This window comes from Lissotriton vulgaris, chromosome 5 (assembly GCF_964263255.1).
Source record: "Lissotriton vulgaris chromosome 5, aLisVul1.2, whole genome shotgun sequence".
Taxonomy (NCBI): Eukaryota; Metazoa; Chordata; class Amphibia; order Caudata; family Salamandridae; genus Lissotriton; species Lissotriton vulgaris.
The window spans coordinates 1,053,041,378-1,053,059,021 of NC_141693.1; the positions used below are offsets into that span (position 1 = coordinate 1,053,041,378).

Genomic DNA, 17,644 nt, shown 5'->3' on the forward strand with positions numbered 1-17,644 from the left:
GCCCTTTTTTGCAAACCTATAACGGATTCGCCTGAAACTGGGCATATTGGACAGGACCCACTGCCTGACATGAAGCGGATCGAGATACCCACGAAGGCCATTGCAATGGAGGAAATGGGCCCAGTGCAACGAGAGGCGCAGAAGCCTCGGGCTAGCGTGATGGCCGACAACGGCAAGCTCACTGCTTCAATTGGATTGTCAAGCCTAGTATCATCGCAGACTATGGGAGGATTAATCGGTGGCCCCTTTCCGGAGACTTTTGCTGGGAACTGTTTTAGGCTTGAAACCATGCCTCTCTCTTACTATTATGTTTGAATGTATGACACCCGATATGTCTTATTTTTCTCTTGTTTTTAAAATAATAAAAAGATTTACACAAAAAAAACAAAAACAAAAAACAAAAAAAAAAAAACGAACAATGCATTTCTACCCAAACAAACCCTTTTTAAGCAACATTTAGATAATGAAAGTCTTTGGGAACATAACATTCTAACATTTACCATGAACTTTGCATGCAGCTCTTTGATGACAGTTCATAGGTCACCATGCTATATTTGAATTAGAATTTAAAAACCTCAGGTAAAAGAATCTGTGTGACAGAAGCCGTAACCCACTGTGCTATCCACATAAAATGCATTTCTTTGATTTTCATGGTACATGTTCTTGGCAGCAGGCACATTAACTCTCTGTGCTACTTTTTGAGGAGTCAAAACTACCAATAGACAAAACGTCAATCTCTCCTTTCTGAAGGAACATTAATCACCATAATTATCATGACATGTTTATTGTTGCCTTAAAACTGTTGTACACACATGTAACACTGCAGGGCTTTTAAACCCATTATTTTGAAACACAACCCCCCCCCCCCCCCCAATTATGGATTGCTGTATATAAGTGCTAATGAAGTGAAACCTCTGAACAGAGAATGATAACATTAAAATCGTGCAGTTATTCTGCTAGAAATGTACTGCATTACACAGTGAAAATTGCCTTTTCTTGGCATACAATATAGTCAACATGTCACATATTTTGCTCTGGTCAAATAATGCCCATTTCCTGGAAGGCACTGGAAGGAAAATGTTCAAATTGCAGCAGAAAGATATTACCATGTAAAGTAATGTTTAAGTCCTGGGTGTTGACAATTTTGTACTGGCAAATGTGCTTACAAATGTACTATTACTAAATTCGCAAACACATTTCCAAAATATCTTTGTGGGAGGGGGTGAGGTAGATATCTGCCCACTCCAACTATATGGTAGACTTTATGTGATACAATTTGTGGGCAATATTAGCATGAGATGTGCGTATACACCACTTGCAACTATATTTGCTTCAAAGTTCTCCTGCCCAGGCAAGCCAGGCTCACCCATGATCTGAAGCCAATCATCACTCCTTACAAAGTTTGATGCACCGTTCCTTCATGAGCTCCCTGCTATGGTGTGCCAGTAACTACATTTCAAGTGACAACATTTTGTTCCACCCTATGAGACACATCTATCCTTCTGTGGCACACAAATGCCTCCTTACACCATAATACCATGTAAGAGGGCGGTAGAATTACCACCTCCTGTGTTTGTGCATACAGACACCAATCACATTTTAAAAATGGAGAACTGTACCTCTTCACACATCAACTATGAAAGTAGATTACCTCAGAGTTTACCTAAAACACAATACTTGCACATCCTAATTCAATATGCCAACCTGTACAGACAGGTCGAGATATCATTTAATATGCCACTCATTCCAACCCAAATGTCTCTAAACTTTTCTGTAGTAAGAACTACTTGCGCTTAATGAAAATCATTCTGAGCTACTAATATTATTAGTCTTGTAACAGCGACCATTTCAGACATAATTACATCAGTGTCAATCTCATGTAAGATTTTCAGCAGTGATCAGTCACCTCATCATTTAAAAAAAGGCTTTGTCAATTTGGAATACCTCAACATAGCTAATGCATAAGAGTCATAACTGCAATGCATTCAACACCACGGTCATAATATGAGCAAAAAGTCTCTTAGATGCCACTTTTATGCGCTTTATCAGCTTTAAATATATTTTGCAAAGTCTACTTTTTTTTATTTCCCACTTTTTTAATTATGGTACACATTTATCAATTAAACCAATCAAACGCTTTTAATATAATAGGCTGGGCAGCACACAGGAGAGTTAATTACAGGTATTGGGAGAACTACTAGTGGCTCGTTGGAGAACTTTGGTCTAAAGTTATCACATTAGGTTAGAGCAATACCTTCCAAACCTTTTAAGGCCACAACCCAATTTTTTGGAATGACAAACTTTTGCAAGTCACCTAGTTTTATTGGATATGATGCAAAAAGAGCAACTGATGGCTAGAATGTTGAACAATGTCAAACATTCACCCCAGTACAGAGTTCAGGGCCTAAATCTAATGTTTTTTGCTCCCTATACCATTAAAGTTTAAACCCAGCCAAAGGCAAACCAGTCTTGACCTTGCTCCCAATGAGAACAGTCCAGCCCGAACTGCCAGGCCAAGCAGGGTCTAAACTGGGGTGGCATGGTGAGCAAAAGAACAATGGATTTAACCCAGATCTCTTCAGTGGGTGCGAATATTTTGATTTGTTCTGCATTTCATACATCATCTGTGTGTCTTTTGCATTCCCAACTTAAGTGCCACTGGATTCAAGCTTGCCTGGCTGATGAGGGGTGAAACCCCGAAACCGATCCGATGATGCATAATTCTGGACCAGGGAGGACCTGGCTTGGCAGTTTAGGCTGGACAGTTCCCATGAGGAGCAGGGTCAAGACTGATTTGCACATGGCTGGGTCTAAACTAGGATGACAGTGAGCAAAAGAGTGATGGATTAAATTGACTTGAGGTAAATGTTTTGATTTGTTCTGCATTCCATCCATAATTTGTGTGTCTTTTGCTTTATTGGATATGAGGCAGGCAATTTTTTCAATGTAACTAACGCATCATGTGACTTTAGTCCATGCCCTCCTGGAACTTGCAATGGCATTCCCATTGCAGTGTCTCGCTAAGGCTCATGCATGAGCGTTAGCACTGCACTTCAGTAGGTCAGCTGCTGCAGGACCGCCCGACCTGAATTACAGGTGGAATCAAGCAGGCGTTCGCGATTTGACAGTGTGGCGCCAGGGTGCTGGCATGGCGGCCCGCTGCCATATCAAAGCCCTTACTCTATTAAATCAAAGAGATCTTTGTACAGCAGACATGCTGAACTTAGATATTTTAAGGTGCTATTGTGTCTCAAAATCAAGAAATATACGAATCTGTGAAATAAAATATTTGGTTAGGATCTTATAATTTGAGATGAGTTTATGGGTCAAGCCTTACAGTTAGGTCGAGAAGACTAGTCAAGTCACTAGACCTAAAGGTCTGCTAACATTTGTTCTGATTTTTCGAGGCCTAGAAGACATAGCCTGACATTTTACCTATGTCTTTGAAGCGCAGCAAATGAGACCATATAAACACAGAAATTTAAAGGTAGCTTTACTTATTGCATGGATTTGCATGCCCCAGCAAATATCAGCCCCCGACCAACAGTTTGGGAAACACTGGGTTAGGGAGTTATAGACAGAAGCCTAAGCATCGCAACAGCTTAAATGCATGCTTCATTGGGCAAAACATAAAATTCAAAGTCCCGATTTCTGGACAAAAATAAGAAAAGTCTTCTAAAGTTGTGTCCCAAACGAATATGCTCTCATAGAGCACAGTTGCTCTAAAAAGTCAATAACACTCTCCTCATATTCTGCACGCACCACGTGCAAAAAGAACCTTATTACCCAGATTGCAGTCAACATAGAGCACATATACTAAGTACCGCCTATTTCATTTGTCAGATGCAGGCAAATAGAGATGTCGCAGGTCTGATAAGAGTTATCATTTTGGTACTACTCAGGTCTTTTCTTCAGAGATATAAGATCCACGTAAGTGGTGGGTATGTACTTGAGGCAACCACGAACACAGCTTCAAACCTCTACAAAGGACAGGCCACTTCTGTGTATTGTCCCATATAGCGACACGGCAGAGTAATGTCGGAGAAGAAATTACTCCATGAATGAAAGTAAAAAAATATTTATGGCATAAAACACACCAGTAGATAGTCAAGCCCACTAAATCGAAATCTCTGGTTCCTAATATTCCCTGCCAGTTCTGCAAAAAATTAAAGACTCCGGGAATTCCAAAAGAGCACTGTAGTAAATAGAGAGCAAAACAATACCAACGATATTCACAGAAGACACCTAGGCTGGTTTCTAAGGTGGCAAAGTCTAACATATATACCATACTCTACATGCCATTCGTTAATTCAGCCTCTTTAAAAAATTGACAGCTGATATATTTCGATGACGGCCTTTGTAACTTGCTAAGAGGCTCTTAAAAGGTCCAAAGCCCACAGCGTGCCAGGCATCATGACAGCCCGTTGCATGCATCCCTGAATCCCGTCCCATGTTATCCTTAACGTAACTGGCAAAGTAAAACAGCAGGGTGTTGTGCGCTGGCCCTCAAACCTGCCCCCGCTCCGAGCGCATGTATCGGTGAAGCCACGTATCCCGAGCCAGTGACTTGAACTGCACATCGCAACCCCCTACCCTCCCCGGCAAAACCCCTGGCGCGGCACCAACCGACAGAACTCACCATCCTCTCCTCCGCGACGCCAGGTTACTATGGGCAACTACGTCACCCACGCACGCCGGGAACGTATGACGTATTCAACGCGAGAGGGGGATTAAGAAAGCAAGCCTGAATGTTTAGGAGGGAATAAAGACGCACGCAGGAGGGTGCCCAATAGCAGGCTGAAAACACAAACCACGTCATATGTCGGAGCGCGCGAGTGACCGCGAATAGACAAGAGTGACCTGCTTGAGCACAAATGCTGTGCCCATCTTGCAAAGGGACATTATTCAGTTAATTAGCAATTAAATCTGCTGTGGTATACTGGAAGCTATTTTATTTTATAAGGGCGGCACATTTTCATAAGTATGACATAGTAACGAGTATGATTTTTACAAACTCGTATCCCAATAGTTTGTAGTGTGTCGTACTGATTAGGGATATGCGGTAAAGAATGTCAACAGAAAATAGCGGACATATTGACGTGATGGGTGGCTTGCTGAAGAAAAAATTATTGATGAACACAGAAGAGGACATCAATGTGAAATGGAAGAGGAGCGGATCATTTACCCTGTCCATTGGTGATCTTATCCACACCTAATATGGCCGCCATATTTTCCCTCCTGGTCTAGTATCTGTAAGGTTGGTGTGACTGTATTGGGTGGCTGCTGTTTCTGCTGAAGGTGCTGGATTATTTTCTTTTTGGAGCCTTTTGCAGCAGGTAGGTTGCGAGCCTTGTATCCTCGTAGTTGGTGTTATTGATTTTTTTTTTATTTCTGTGGTGCAGGAGTTTTCACGGCGAGGGTTGGTAGTACTTCCACGTGTGCTGCTTGCTATCGTTGTTCATTCAAGGAGGTTGAACAGGCGAAACTTGTGCAACGTGTCGCTTCTTAAAAGGGTATTAGCAGTGATTCGCTATGGGTTATCTGCTATTCATTTTTCGTACAGTCCAGTCCAGGGCATAAAAATTAGACATTTGCAAGCGGAAGCATCTAGTTTGGTTGGTCACCACTTCCAAGACCGTTTCGAAGTATGGTTCTCTCTGTTTTGGAAAAAATGTAACGTGATAGTGCGAATATTGTTACATACAAATAAATACTGCTACACAATGTTCTCTTTTCCTCTGCACTGTAGAAGTTATATGTTTTCTTTAAAGTATCCGAAAGCTCAAAACGCGTAACACGTTTTTGTGCCGAGTTAGAATATATTTGATTGATGGCAAAACGCACATATGTGTGTATTTTTTGTTGTTGTTTATACTGGCGCACATACAGACGAAATATGAGCTTAATGTTACAGCACTACTTGGGGCCCATATATCTGACACTGCAAAATGCATTTGACAGTATAATCCCTCGCTCTTTCTCTAGTGTGAAGTCCTTCAGTTTCATATTTACGGTAAAGATAACTCTTCCTTTGGAAAAAGGCATAACTGAAATATTAGACTTACCTAAATTGATTGTGAATCACCCGATGCCGAGAGAAAACGATTGAAAACAGGCGCACAGATTTTTAGAGTATGAATACAGTGGAAAGAAAAACAAGCATTGGTAAAGCCAATAGGTCTTTGCTACGCGAGCATGTGGGTTTTAGCCATATTGCACACACGTGCGGTAGCTGTTCAGCATGGCTAAAAGTTCGTGGAGTTGATTGCAGTGGAGTGGAGTGAAGTGGAATCCAGAGAGTTACTGTAGAGTGGTATGGATCACAGTGGAGTGTATTAGTCTGTATCACTACATGGAATAAAGAACACTCTCCAGCTATATATGTCATCCTTTGTAATTGTGTAGAATAAATAACACCCCTTTCATTCTGCCTTACAGCCTGCAATAAAGGCCACCCAAGACAATGTCCGCCATTGCGGAATAAATAATATCTCCTGTTCTAACAGCATGTAATAAAGAACACCCAAAACCCACTGTCTTATCTCGCTGTACTTCTGCTTGCAATAAAGAGCCCTGCATATATGTTCTGGTTGCAGTATCACTGCACGGGATCGCCTTAACTATATACAATACAAAACGAGCATTGGCAAAGCACAAATAGGTCTCTCCTATGAAAGAGGTATTGGCTTTGGCAGTGTGTTTTAGCCATGTACACTAGTGTGTCTGCTGTTCAGCCTGGATAAAAGTTAGTGACAGAGGAGAGTGGTGTGAAGTGTCCTAGACTGGAATGGCGAACAATGGAGTGGCATAGAGTGTTGTGCACTGAAGTGACATGGAGTGGCGTCACGTAGAGTGGCGTTCAGTGGAGTATAGTAGAGTGGACTGGTATAGAGTGCATTGGCATATAGTATTATTGTGTAGCGGCATAGAATTCAGTGGCATACAATAGCATCGTAGAATGCAGTGGCATGGATTAGACTGTTGCTTAGTAGAGTGCAGTGGCGTAGAGTGGAATGGGACGGAGTGGCATAGAGTACAGTGTTGTAGAATGCAGTGATGCAGAGTAAAGTGGTGTAGAGTATAGTGCTGTAGAGTGGAGTGATGCAAAGTAGAGTGCACTGGCATACAGTGCATTGGAATAGAATGCAGAGTATAATGGCTTGTAGTGTTGCAGAGCAGAAGGAATTAGAGTGCAGTGGTGTAGAGTGGCATTGAGTGCAGTAGTGATGTGTAGCGACCGGATTTTCAGACCAAGTTATCAGCTTATCGTTTAACACACCCAGCCGCCACGTACCACCACCCTTCCCAGTACCTACAAGCACTATATCTAAATTACTCACCTGGGAATGGGGAATCCACACTATGTCCTATAGTTACCTCATAGAGCTGGCCACATTTCTGATTCTGCAATTGCTATAACGTCTCTCGACGATCTCACTAACGCCTGACCACGGACGATCTCACTAACGCCCGACCACGGACGATCTCACTAACGCCCGACCACGGACGATCTCACTAACGCCTGACCACGGACGATCTCACTAACGGACGATCTCATTAACGCCTGACCACGGACGATCTCACTAACGCCCAGTCATGAACGATCTCTCAGATACCTACTTTTTGAGTATCTGATGAGAGCCAATTTCCCTAACACATGGAATAGGGGCCTGACCTTCCCAAACAGAAACCATCAGTGCCAATCAGACCCACTGGAAGTTATTTCCCATCAAGAATCAACATGTCCTTCCGTCATCAGTTACCTGTAAGAAGGGAATCGCCCATCCTTCTATACGTCAGCACCTGGCTAAAAGAAAGGTTAATCCTGTCATAAAAAACAACATTCAAGTGCAACTTCTAATCATTGGGATCTCTTTATTACATAGTGATAGAATGACAAGACAAAGAAAACATTATAACGATAATATATGTAAATGCAGTACAGTGAGAAATTATTAGTGCAAGTGGGAACCTAAATATAAACTAGGAAGCGAAAAGGAGTGAGTGATTATAAAATGCAAACTATCTAGGATCTAGGAACGCCTCATCATAGTCTCACGCATTCCGGCCTCAGCAGCTGAGCTGGTCCCTCTTTCTCTCGCTTCGGTTCTCTCAGGTCTCTGCTCTGCACTCGCTGGTACACGTCTGCACTGCTATGCCTCATCAAAGCTGCTACACCTTCAGGCCACTTGAACCCTCTTTGATCTCTCCATCTGCACCAGTTCAAGATGACACCCTGACAGCCACTACTGGTGACTTCAACCTCTGAACGGAGCAACTAACTTCGAACTGCTCCCAACTCTGGCTGTTCAATATTCTCCCCTCTGCTCTGCTGCTCTTCGATAATAATGGAGGCTCTCTGCCCATGGAAATTTCCAGCCAGCAACCTGCCTCCCACCGAATTCCTGTACCGAGCCCCGCGCTCCCTGCGCTCCCACAGTGGCCATCTGCAGTTGCGTCTAGAGCCTGGGGAATAAGCACATTCCTTTGGGCTGGTCCTCACCGGTTTCCAACTAGTGAACAACAAGCTAAAACAAAACATTACCCCTAACCTACAAGCGCCTCAGACAACTGAGGCAGAAAGAAAAGATGGTTGCTCTCTAGTTTAGGCCTCTTGGCCCGGCGAGAGGCAAAAGAGACATAAAATCACGCCAAAGCCACTAGGTAAACCTTACAAATACATCAAATAAAGTCGGAAATGAAGGGCCAATCATCATATACTGAGATGGCGGTGGACAATGGTCACCACCAGTCCAAATGGTACAAATTACCCTGTCAGTACATGATGAGTGCAGTGGTGCAGAGCACAAAGTAAGTAAATCTTTATTGCACAGTTAATTAAAACCATTGCAGATATTAGCAAATAAAAAAGAAAACGTTAGTTAAATACAATTGTTATAAAAAGGTTTAAAATGAGAATAACTTCGTATAAAAATAGTACAAAAAGATTTATACTTCGTTCGGGCTGAGCATTGAATTAAAATGGAGAGTGAGTAACTTGTGTGGCTCCACAATAGGAACCAAACTGTGATAAATCTTACAAGTGTAAAAAATGCGTAATTTTTTCTATGAAGGCTTTTAGTTCTTTTTGGGTCCCCTACTATTTTATTGTGTGTTAGAGGCCCATCAGGAGACAGTCTGTTGCCCATGTCGTGTGATTGATCCCTTTTCAGTGACCATTTGAGGCTTGCTTCTTAGGTTAGCCTCATCCTGTTTCGGGCCTCTGTCGCTCTTGTTTCTTTTCTGCCTCCTCCAAGAATTTGACGACATGGCTTGCTAGTTGAATGTTCTTTCCATCAAAGCAAGCTATTATTGCCTGCCGACGTGTTCTAATACCCAGCTGGTTGAAATGCTGTTTTAGATGGAATCTACGCTCTGTGTCCAGGCCTTTACAAGTGCATATCAGGTGCAGGATGTCTTCTCTTGTGTTCCCACATACTCGGCAATAGATTGTTTCTTTGGGCTTTCCCATGGGGGAGATGGTTTTGTATGGAAGTTGGCCCAGCCGTAAGCGTAGGAACTTCTCCTTTGTGCTCCTAGTGAACCTGACTCCTAGATAGCTTTGGCTGGGCTGTTTGTGTAGCTTTGGATTACCGTCCAGCCATGGGCCCGGGTTGCTAGACTTGCTTTATCTTCGATTAGCGACATTGATCTGACTGATTTATTCACTAGCTGTTTAAAGGTGTTGTGAGTTCCACTGTGCTTCCAGGCTTCTTGTAGGCACAGGGAATTTATTGAGTGCTTGAGGTATTTCGCGGCTGGACTATTGCTCTTTCTTTCCATCTCATTCCATAGATGGTGGTTAAGGCTTGTGACATTTCCTCTCTGGATCTTATGCCTTCTTTTGGGGTAGGCACACATTCGCTCCAGCGTTTTGATTTCTCAGGCCAAATTCCAGCTTATTTGTGCCTGTGATGTATAGTTGGGCAGGCTGAAAATGATTCTCATGGCCTTCGCTATTGTGCTGTTCAGTTGCTGGGCGTCCCTTCCTTGGAGGCATTCGCTTCCTTAGGTTAAAGCCGATGTTAGTTTTGCCTGAAGCACTTGAAGCAGGGGGGTAAAGCTTCGGCCGACTGCTTTTGTTCTGAGGCTCCTTAGTGCGATCCCTATGCTAATACCCTTCCGTTTTATTACTTCCTTTTGTGGGGAAAAAGAGCCCTTTCTGTCAAGAATTACTCCCAGGTACCTATACTCCTCTACTGTTTCCAGTGTGGACCCTCCCATATGCCAGTGAAACCCTGCAAACAATGTTTTTGCGTTTATCCTCATTATTTTGGTTTTTGAGAGGTTAATGCTTAGGCTGTTTTCTGTCGAGTACTTAAACGTGATGCTGATCAGATGTTGTAACCCTATCGGTGTTCTACTGATTAGAACGATGTCATCGGTGTACATGAAATTGGATAGGGTGAGTCCGCCTATGCTTGGAGCATGGGAGATAGTATCATCCAGCTGCTGTGCAAGGTCTGACATAAAGATGTTGAATAGTGTTGGTGCCAGCACGCAGCCTTGTTTTAAGCCTTTTGTGATCTTTATTTTTCTTGACAGGAGATCCCCTGGCCCTAGCTTTACTTGGACCCATGTATCAGTGTGCAGTAAGATCAGCTGTGTGAGAAGGCCCGATGGAATGTTCCTTTCCTCCAGCTTTGACCATAGTAAGTTTCTGTTGATGGTGTCAAAAGCTGAGGTAAAATCGATTAAGCATACGTACAGGGGCAGATTAGCTGCCGTTGTGGCATCAATGAGGAGCGAGAGGGCTAACCTATTTGATGCTGTGACCATTCGTTTGCGGAATCCTGTCTGGGTGATAGGGATTACTGCATTTTCTTCTGTCCAATCCAAGGTGCAGAGCAAAATGCAATGGTGTAGAGTAGACTTGTGTAGAGTGTATTGGCTTAGAGTGTTGTAGAGTGCAGTGACATACAATGCAGTGTCATAGAATGCAGTGGTGTAGATTAGAGTGCAGTAGTGCAGAGTGAATTGTTTCTGAGTAAAGTGAAGTGGCATAGATTGAAGTGGTGCAGGCTAGAGTGGTGTAGTGTAATGGCATAGCGTGATCTGGCTAGAGTGCAGTCCCGGAGAAGCAGATGCCATTATGCCACAATCTACTTATTGACCGTTAAGCCCATCTCTCATGCGCCGACACCATTATAGTACTGCTATCTCCACACCTGGTCACCTTAGAGCAGAGGTCTTCAAACTTTTGTAGGTTGAGCCCCCCCCAGTGGATTTTTTTTAGATGTTGGGCCCCCCCCCCGACACCACCCGACAGAAATTTATGGAATCTGGTACACTACATAATCGACTGCCACGTGCATATCACGGGCCATATTCGGCAAATAATGTTTAACACAATAAGAGTGTTTAATAAAGTGCAGGTTTGTGAATGGGTGTGGTGAAATGAAAGAGGCTTATTACACAGCTCAAAATACAATTTTCCAAGATAAAATGTGCGCAAGTTCTTTTTACTAGGATGCTTTGTTTTACACATGACCTAGATTAGCAATAACACCACCAACATAAATGTGTGGACCCGTTTTGATCTAAAATTGCATGAAACAAAAACATTTCTCTGCAAATAGTAATAGACTCACATCAATCACATTAAAAAGAAATTTAAACAAAACAGTATTTATAAGAATCTGTTTAGGAATTATTCCAGGCCATGAGGGCAAAAACAGAGCTGCCTCTATCAAGGGAACCCCTGAAAGGCTGGATTGCAGTGCATGTAAATATGTCCTTTTGTAATTTAGGATGAAACCTTGATGGGGTACGACATGCCCATACTTGTGTACAGGGGCGCAACTAGACCCGAACTTCGGGGGGGGGCTAAAACTCCCATGCAGGGCTGGCCCTAGCACTTGTAGCACATAGTGCAACGGTCTGTTTTGGCGCCCCTCCCCCATTTCCTCCTTCTCCATGAATTTCCTCACTACCACTCACCAACAATGCACCCCATCTCTCTAAAGCACCTTTCTGGCAAACATTTAATTTTTTTTTTATAGCGCTACTCATAGTTTACCCACACTCAGTTTTTTGATCTGCATGGTACACATTCTTTGTAGCAGGCACATTAAACCTCTGCACTGTGTGGGTGTCAGAAGTTCCCATGTGAGTGCACGTTGAGCGATGCAACAGTGTGGGAGTAGGGTAAGAGGAGTGACTGCAGGTCGAGTGAGGTGACCATATGGATTTGGGTGCGGATGTAAGTGCAGAGTGGGACAAATGAATGTATAGTTAGTGATGGTCTTGAGTGAGTATGCACAATGAGCAGTGAGGGGGACAGGTGAGTGAAGTGTCACATACGTGCAGGGTGAGTAGTGTGCTCGTGTGACTGCAGGGTGAGGTACAGAGTGAACAGCACAAGTGCATTGTGAGTGCAGAAGGATCACTGTGAGTTCAGGGTGAGCGTGTGATCAGTGTGAGTGCCTGGTGATCACTGTGAGTGCAGAGTGATTACTGTGAGTGCAGGGTGAGAGGGTGAATGGTGTGAGTGCATTGTGATCACTGTGAGTGCATTGTGATCACTGTGAGTGCAGGGTGAGCATGAAAGTGAAGGGCGAGAATGAGGAGTGAGTTGTCTGAATGCAGGGTGAATTCCCAGACACTTGAACTAACTCAGCAGGTTATTGACGGCAGCGTAGGGTTCCAGATATGTTGAACGATTGCTATTATAGCATTAACCAGGGATCAGGGTTGAGGAAATAAATGTTCTGATCTTGCAACAAACTTCCAGTTTTATGGTTAGGGTTGTCCACTCATTATTTTGATGGCCCAGTTGGTACAAAAATAAACAGTCACCTAAAGCTGTATTGTCAGCACTTGTCTGTGCATACTTTGAACAGCAAATATAAATAGTAGCACTTTTAATTGTGTTCTAGGGCTGCCTGAATGGTCCATGACTGATAATAAAATGGAACAAAGACAGAAAAGTCACATTACAAATGTATACATATTTATTTATAAGCATATTTGGTGTCAAGACAAGTAATGTGCAGGCTGTTTAAAAACACATGGCTGGTTGGCATTTTTCTTTTGGTAACTTGAAGCCCTGTGGGCGTTGCTCCCCTGCCTGCCTGTGTAAATTTAAAGGAAACTTTGTCTCCTTTCTGCTGAGAGCTTCCTTCCGGGACGGGATTAAACTGGTAGAGCTGAAATGCTTCAGCTGCTTTGGGAGGCAGAATGACTCCTTTGCTACACCTGAAAGCACAGACCGTCATTTCAGCTGCAGTGGGAGGCATGGGGTCTCCTCTGCTCTGAAATCGAACACAAAGTGACATGACTGTCTGTTCGTTTGCTTTCGTTTTCAGCAGAGGAGACACTGCCTCCCACTGCAGCCCAAGTATTTCAGCTCTACTAATTAACCCACTCCTGGGAAGGTTAACTGTTAGCTCTTTAAGGGACAAAAGCGCAAGCCATGCTTTATCTATTTCCCCTCCCCCTCTCTTCTCCAGTCCTCAGTTACTGGAGCTCGCCAATAAACCGATTCCCATTTGGAAGGGGTGACGACCAATGTTCCCTCTAATTATTTTCCTCTGTGTGCGGCAGAGTAAAGTCTCTGTGCGCTGCAGCGAAGGCTATGTGCGCCATAAACCTGACCGTGCTTGTAGACCAGGGCTTTGAGTGGGATGAACAAACTATGGGGTCTTTCAAAGGAGCGTAACCAATGCAATAAAGGGCTTGGCTTAAAAGCAGTTAGGCTAAAAATATGAGCATCGCATAGTGTACCTCCGGACTGATATTATGCCGGGTCTGTCCGTATCACTGCATTCGAATGGACAGCGCGACAACGCCTTAGTAAACTTTGCTCGCGAGATCCGCCTGTGTATAGTATGCATCATCCTGCAGTTTAGTTATTTTGGGTTAGTTAATAAAAAAAAAAAACATAATTTTGAATGTTTTACGTGAGAGAGAGAGAGAGGCATATGTGGGATATTGGCTTGCTGTGTGTTGAACTCAATCACAGACCGAGCACTGATCTTGCCACTGTAAACACGACTGCACTGTGTATTGTTTTATTTCCCAGCATTGGTGGCTTCCCTGGTGCCTCTTGCTTCATGGTTTCAAAGCATTCCCCCCTGCCTTGCAACAATCTAATTTGGGTCTCATAGTGACAAGGCATGGTTTCAACAGTCTCACTGTATGCGAGGAAAACAAAAAAGAGCACGTTTCTCTTGCTGTGTTCGTGCCACCTAACGCTGACGGTGAGGTGTAGAGCTTTTTCTTTCAGGGAAATGATACAAAAATATCTTCTATAGAAATGATGTGTCCTTGGGTGTTCTGATCTCATGTAGGGGCTCCAGGAAAGCCTGCCAAAGGGCTTTGGAATGCGGATTATGGCCAGTGCATGTGCGCCAGGCGCGCTCACCATTTGCTCCCCGCCCCATCATACTTGAAAGGAAGCCGCTCCCACACCACCATTTGTCTGAGCCTCGGCATCAGACTTCAAAGGAAGCCGCTCCCCCGCCCCCCTCCCCCCATCAGACTTCAAAGGCATGCGCTCCCGAACTTGCTGGCCTCGCTCTTGTGAGCTTTTATTTACTTGTTTTCATGGTCTGTTCTTCATCCAGCTCTCTCTCTCCTTACCTCTGTTTCTTCCCCTCTCTCTCGCTTTCAACCTTGTTGTTTCATATTGATTTTGCCCTGGCTCTTCTCTTCCATACAGGCTCACTTCTGTTGCTCGCTGCTTTTGCTCCTATGAATTTTGGCCTTTCCACAACCTCCTCCCTCACTGATTTTGGATCTCGGCCCCCTCCTCCTCTTTCCTCTCTCCCTCGTCTCTCCCGCGCTTACTGTTCCTGTCTCCTATTCATTCATCTTCCTTATCCAATTTACCACCCTCTCTTCATCTCACAGACATACTTCCATCCGTTGGTAAGAAAATCATTGCAGTATTGATCTGTGCCTACTTGTCTCTCTTCATAACACATCCCATGCTTTGTTAATCAATGTTATATACATAACAAGGGTTTTGTTTACAGGTCTATTAAGAGGATACTTCACTCGAGGACACCACCACATCACTCGGGGACACCACCACATCACTCGGGGGCACCACCACATCACTCGGGGGCACCATCATATCACTCGGGGGCACCACCACATCACTCGGGGGCACCACCACATCACTCAGGGACACCACCACATCACTCAGGGACACCACCACATCACTCAGGGACACCGCCACATCACTCAGGGACACCGCCACATCACTCAGGGGCACCGCCACATCACTCAGGGGCACCATTCACTGACACCACCACATTACTCGAGAACACCACCACATCACTCGGGGACACCACCACATCACTCGAGGACACCACCACATCACTCAACCCAACCACATCATCACTCAGCACCACAACAGCACTGTCCTTGCTTGCTAGCAACAAGCATTGCCATAGCCAATAGGACTCGCATTAGGAAAGTGTAAGCTATTGGCTTTGTGAATAACAATGCTATTAATATATATATTTTCAAAGCCAACACATATTTAAAAAAATTCTCATTTACAATACCAATAGCTCACACTTTCCTAATGCGAGACCTATTGCATTGCAATTGCTTGTTTTTCAGGAAGTGGGGGACACACCTTTAATTTTTACTGGAGGAATTATTTTCCCATTCAGCGTAAACCCATTTCGGTACACTTTCACGCCGTTCAGGATTCCCAGTAGTGCCATGAAGCAGCAGACATGTTCAAAATTTCGGTGCAGATAATAAATTGTGGGGTCATGGTGGCGAGAGCTGCTGATTGAAAATGTATGTGGGTGATTGATCTACTCAATAGCTATTACGAACTTCAAACACTTACACAACTTTACACAACACAGTTGTTCCTAATCTTTTTCTCTCTTCACGCTGTTTAAGCAGCAGTTTTGGTGAAAAACTCTAGTCCGGCTGGTGAGGTATCTTATAGAAACATGGGCAGAAATAGTTTTGGCTCAAGTAGTTAATTTGTTGCTTTCATGGAGGTGAGATAAGAAGGCAGGTGGATGGACGTAGCCTGTCAAGCTGAATACAGTTTGCCACAGGTTGTCCTCACTGTGTGAAAAAAAAAAAGGAGTCTGCTTCTTTCGTTAGGTTTTGACTGAAACTGCCTCTATTTATTACAAATAGACACCTTTTTAAAACATCTAGGAATATATTTCGTACTTGCTTATACATCACTACTTCACTGTAAAATAAATAAAGTCATATTTTGCATCCAAACCGCTCGCATTAGTTGCAGCGCTCTCGCTCATCGACCTGCCTGTCAACAATTAGACTTTAGAGACAAACGTTCTTCTTAAATTATGGTCTCTTTGACTGCGCTCTAGACTGTGAAGTAAGTGTACTCTAGTATGAATAGACCTCACAAACTCGCAATGTACAAAAACGAAAAGAGAAAGGTGACTTAATGGGGCAGTGGCAAAAACAGTGTTATTACATCGGTGGAGAAAACCAATACCTCGAAATCACTGTTACAGGTCGTCCTCACTGTATCGTGTGTGCAAAATTAGCTAAGTAATGTCGATACTCCTTTAATGCAGTGTAATCGAGTGCTTTTGCACTTACAGTAGAGCAAGACACAGGAGTGCCTTACCGAAAGAGACACAGGATGTACACTACAGGGAAAGACACAGGATGAGCACTACAGCAAGACATTTTACATTTACATTTTTACTTCTATCACGGAGCAAATTAAAGTTTTTACCTAGATGCTGTCTTTTGTTCGAGCGCGGCTAGGGGCTGATTGTGACTCGCCCATCCCATTTGCATAGATTGATTGAAAGCATGCCAACATGAATAGCCAAAACAGTACGTACTCCGTCCGATTAAGGCAAGAAATGCCCCAGTCCACTATAAAAAGAGCGCACAATTGAGCAAGCAGTGCTTCTTTTGCACACAAAACAGTACCAGGGCCATCGTCAGGAGGCAACTGAATGCTTGCAACACCTATAGAACACCCCCACCAGCGCTGCCAATGACCGTTTTTATTACCTTGATGCTGTCTTTTGTTAGAGCGTGGCTGGGGGCGGATTGTGACTGAGTGGCCAGTGTGAAAATATTTATGTTAATTGCAGCGCATGATGGTGCTGCAATTAACACATATTTCCACAAAGGCCCATGAACAGCCTGCAGCCGTTTCCTATTGAGGAACAAATTTTGCAAGAGCCACTTACTATTGAAGTCGTCCCCGAAATCAGGAAATTACAATTTTTCGCGCCACTTGCCATTAAAAACCGGCGGCGCGAACACTCTCCTGTGATGTGTGCGCGCTTCAATAGGGACACTACGCGCTAGGGGGGGTCACTAAGTGGGCGCGCACGCGCGTGCGTTAGAGGGAACACTGGTGGCGACTTGCACGCCTCGGGACAGTTAAAGACCCTCAAAAGGGAAGATCTTAGTGTGGAGTGCGTGCCCGCCCTCAGATGGTGTTGACCCCCTGGGGGGGCGCGCCCCACATACTGAAGAACTCTGCCTTAGAGATTGTGTTTTGCCCCGGTGTTTACAACAACAAACATCTGTTGGTTGCGGCCCCCGTATTCACCCTTTATACGGACCTCAACAACCCCACAGGATTCACCGTGGCCAGGTCACCCTCGATGCACGCTGTCCTTTATCGCCTTGCTGAAACATTGAGAGAACATATTTGAACCAGTTG

The 17,644-nt window shown here is 44.0% G+C and overlaps 1 protein-coding gene across 3 annotated transcripts in view; it reads left to right on the forward strand.

Moving 5' to 3' along the window:
* Positions 1-4,791: 4,791 nt before the first annotated feature.
* Positions 4,792-17,644, forward strand: part of SFXN2 (sideroflexin 2) — a 241,615-nt gene continuing 228,762 nt past the window's right edge. The window contains exon 1 of one of the 3 annotated variants that reach the window (XM_086922699.1): positions 4,792-5,336. The gene's annotated coding sequence lies outside the window, so the exon portion shown is untranslated. Of the gene's footprint in view, positions 5,337-10,545; positions 10,653-17,644 lie in introns of those variants that run through there. The other 2 variants (XM_086922700.1, XM_086922698.1) reach the window with 2 other exon arrangements.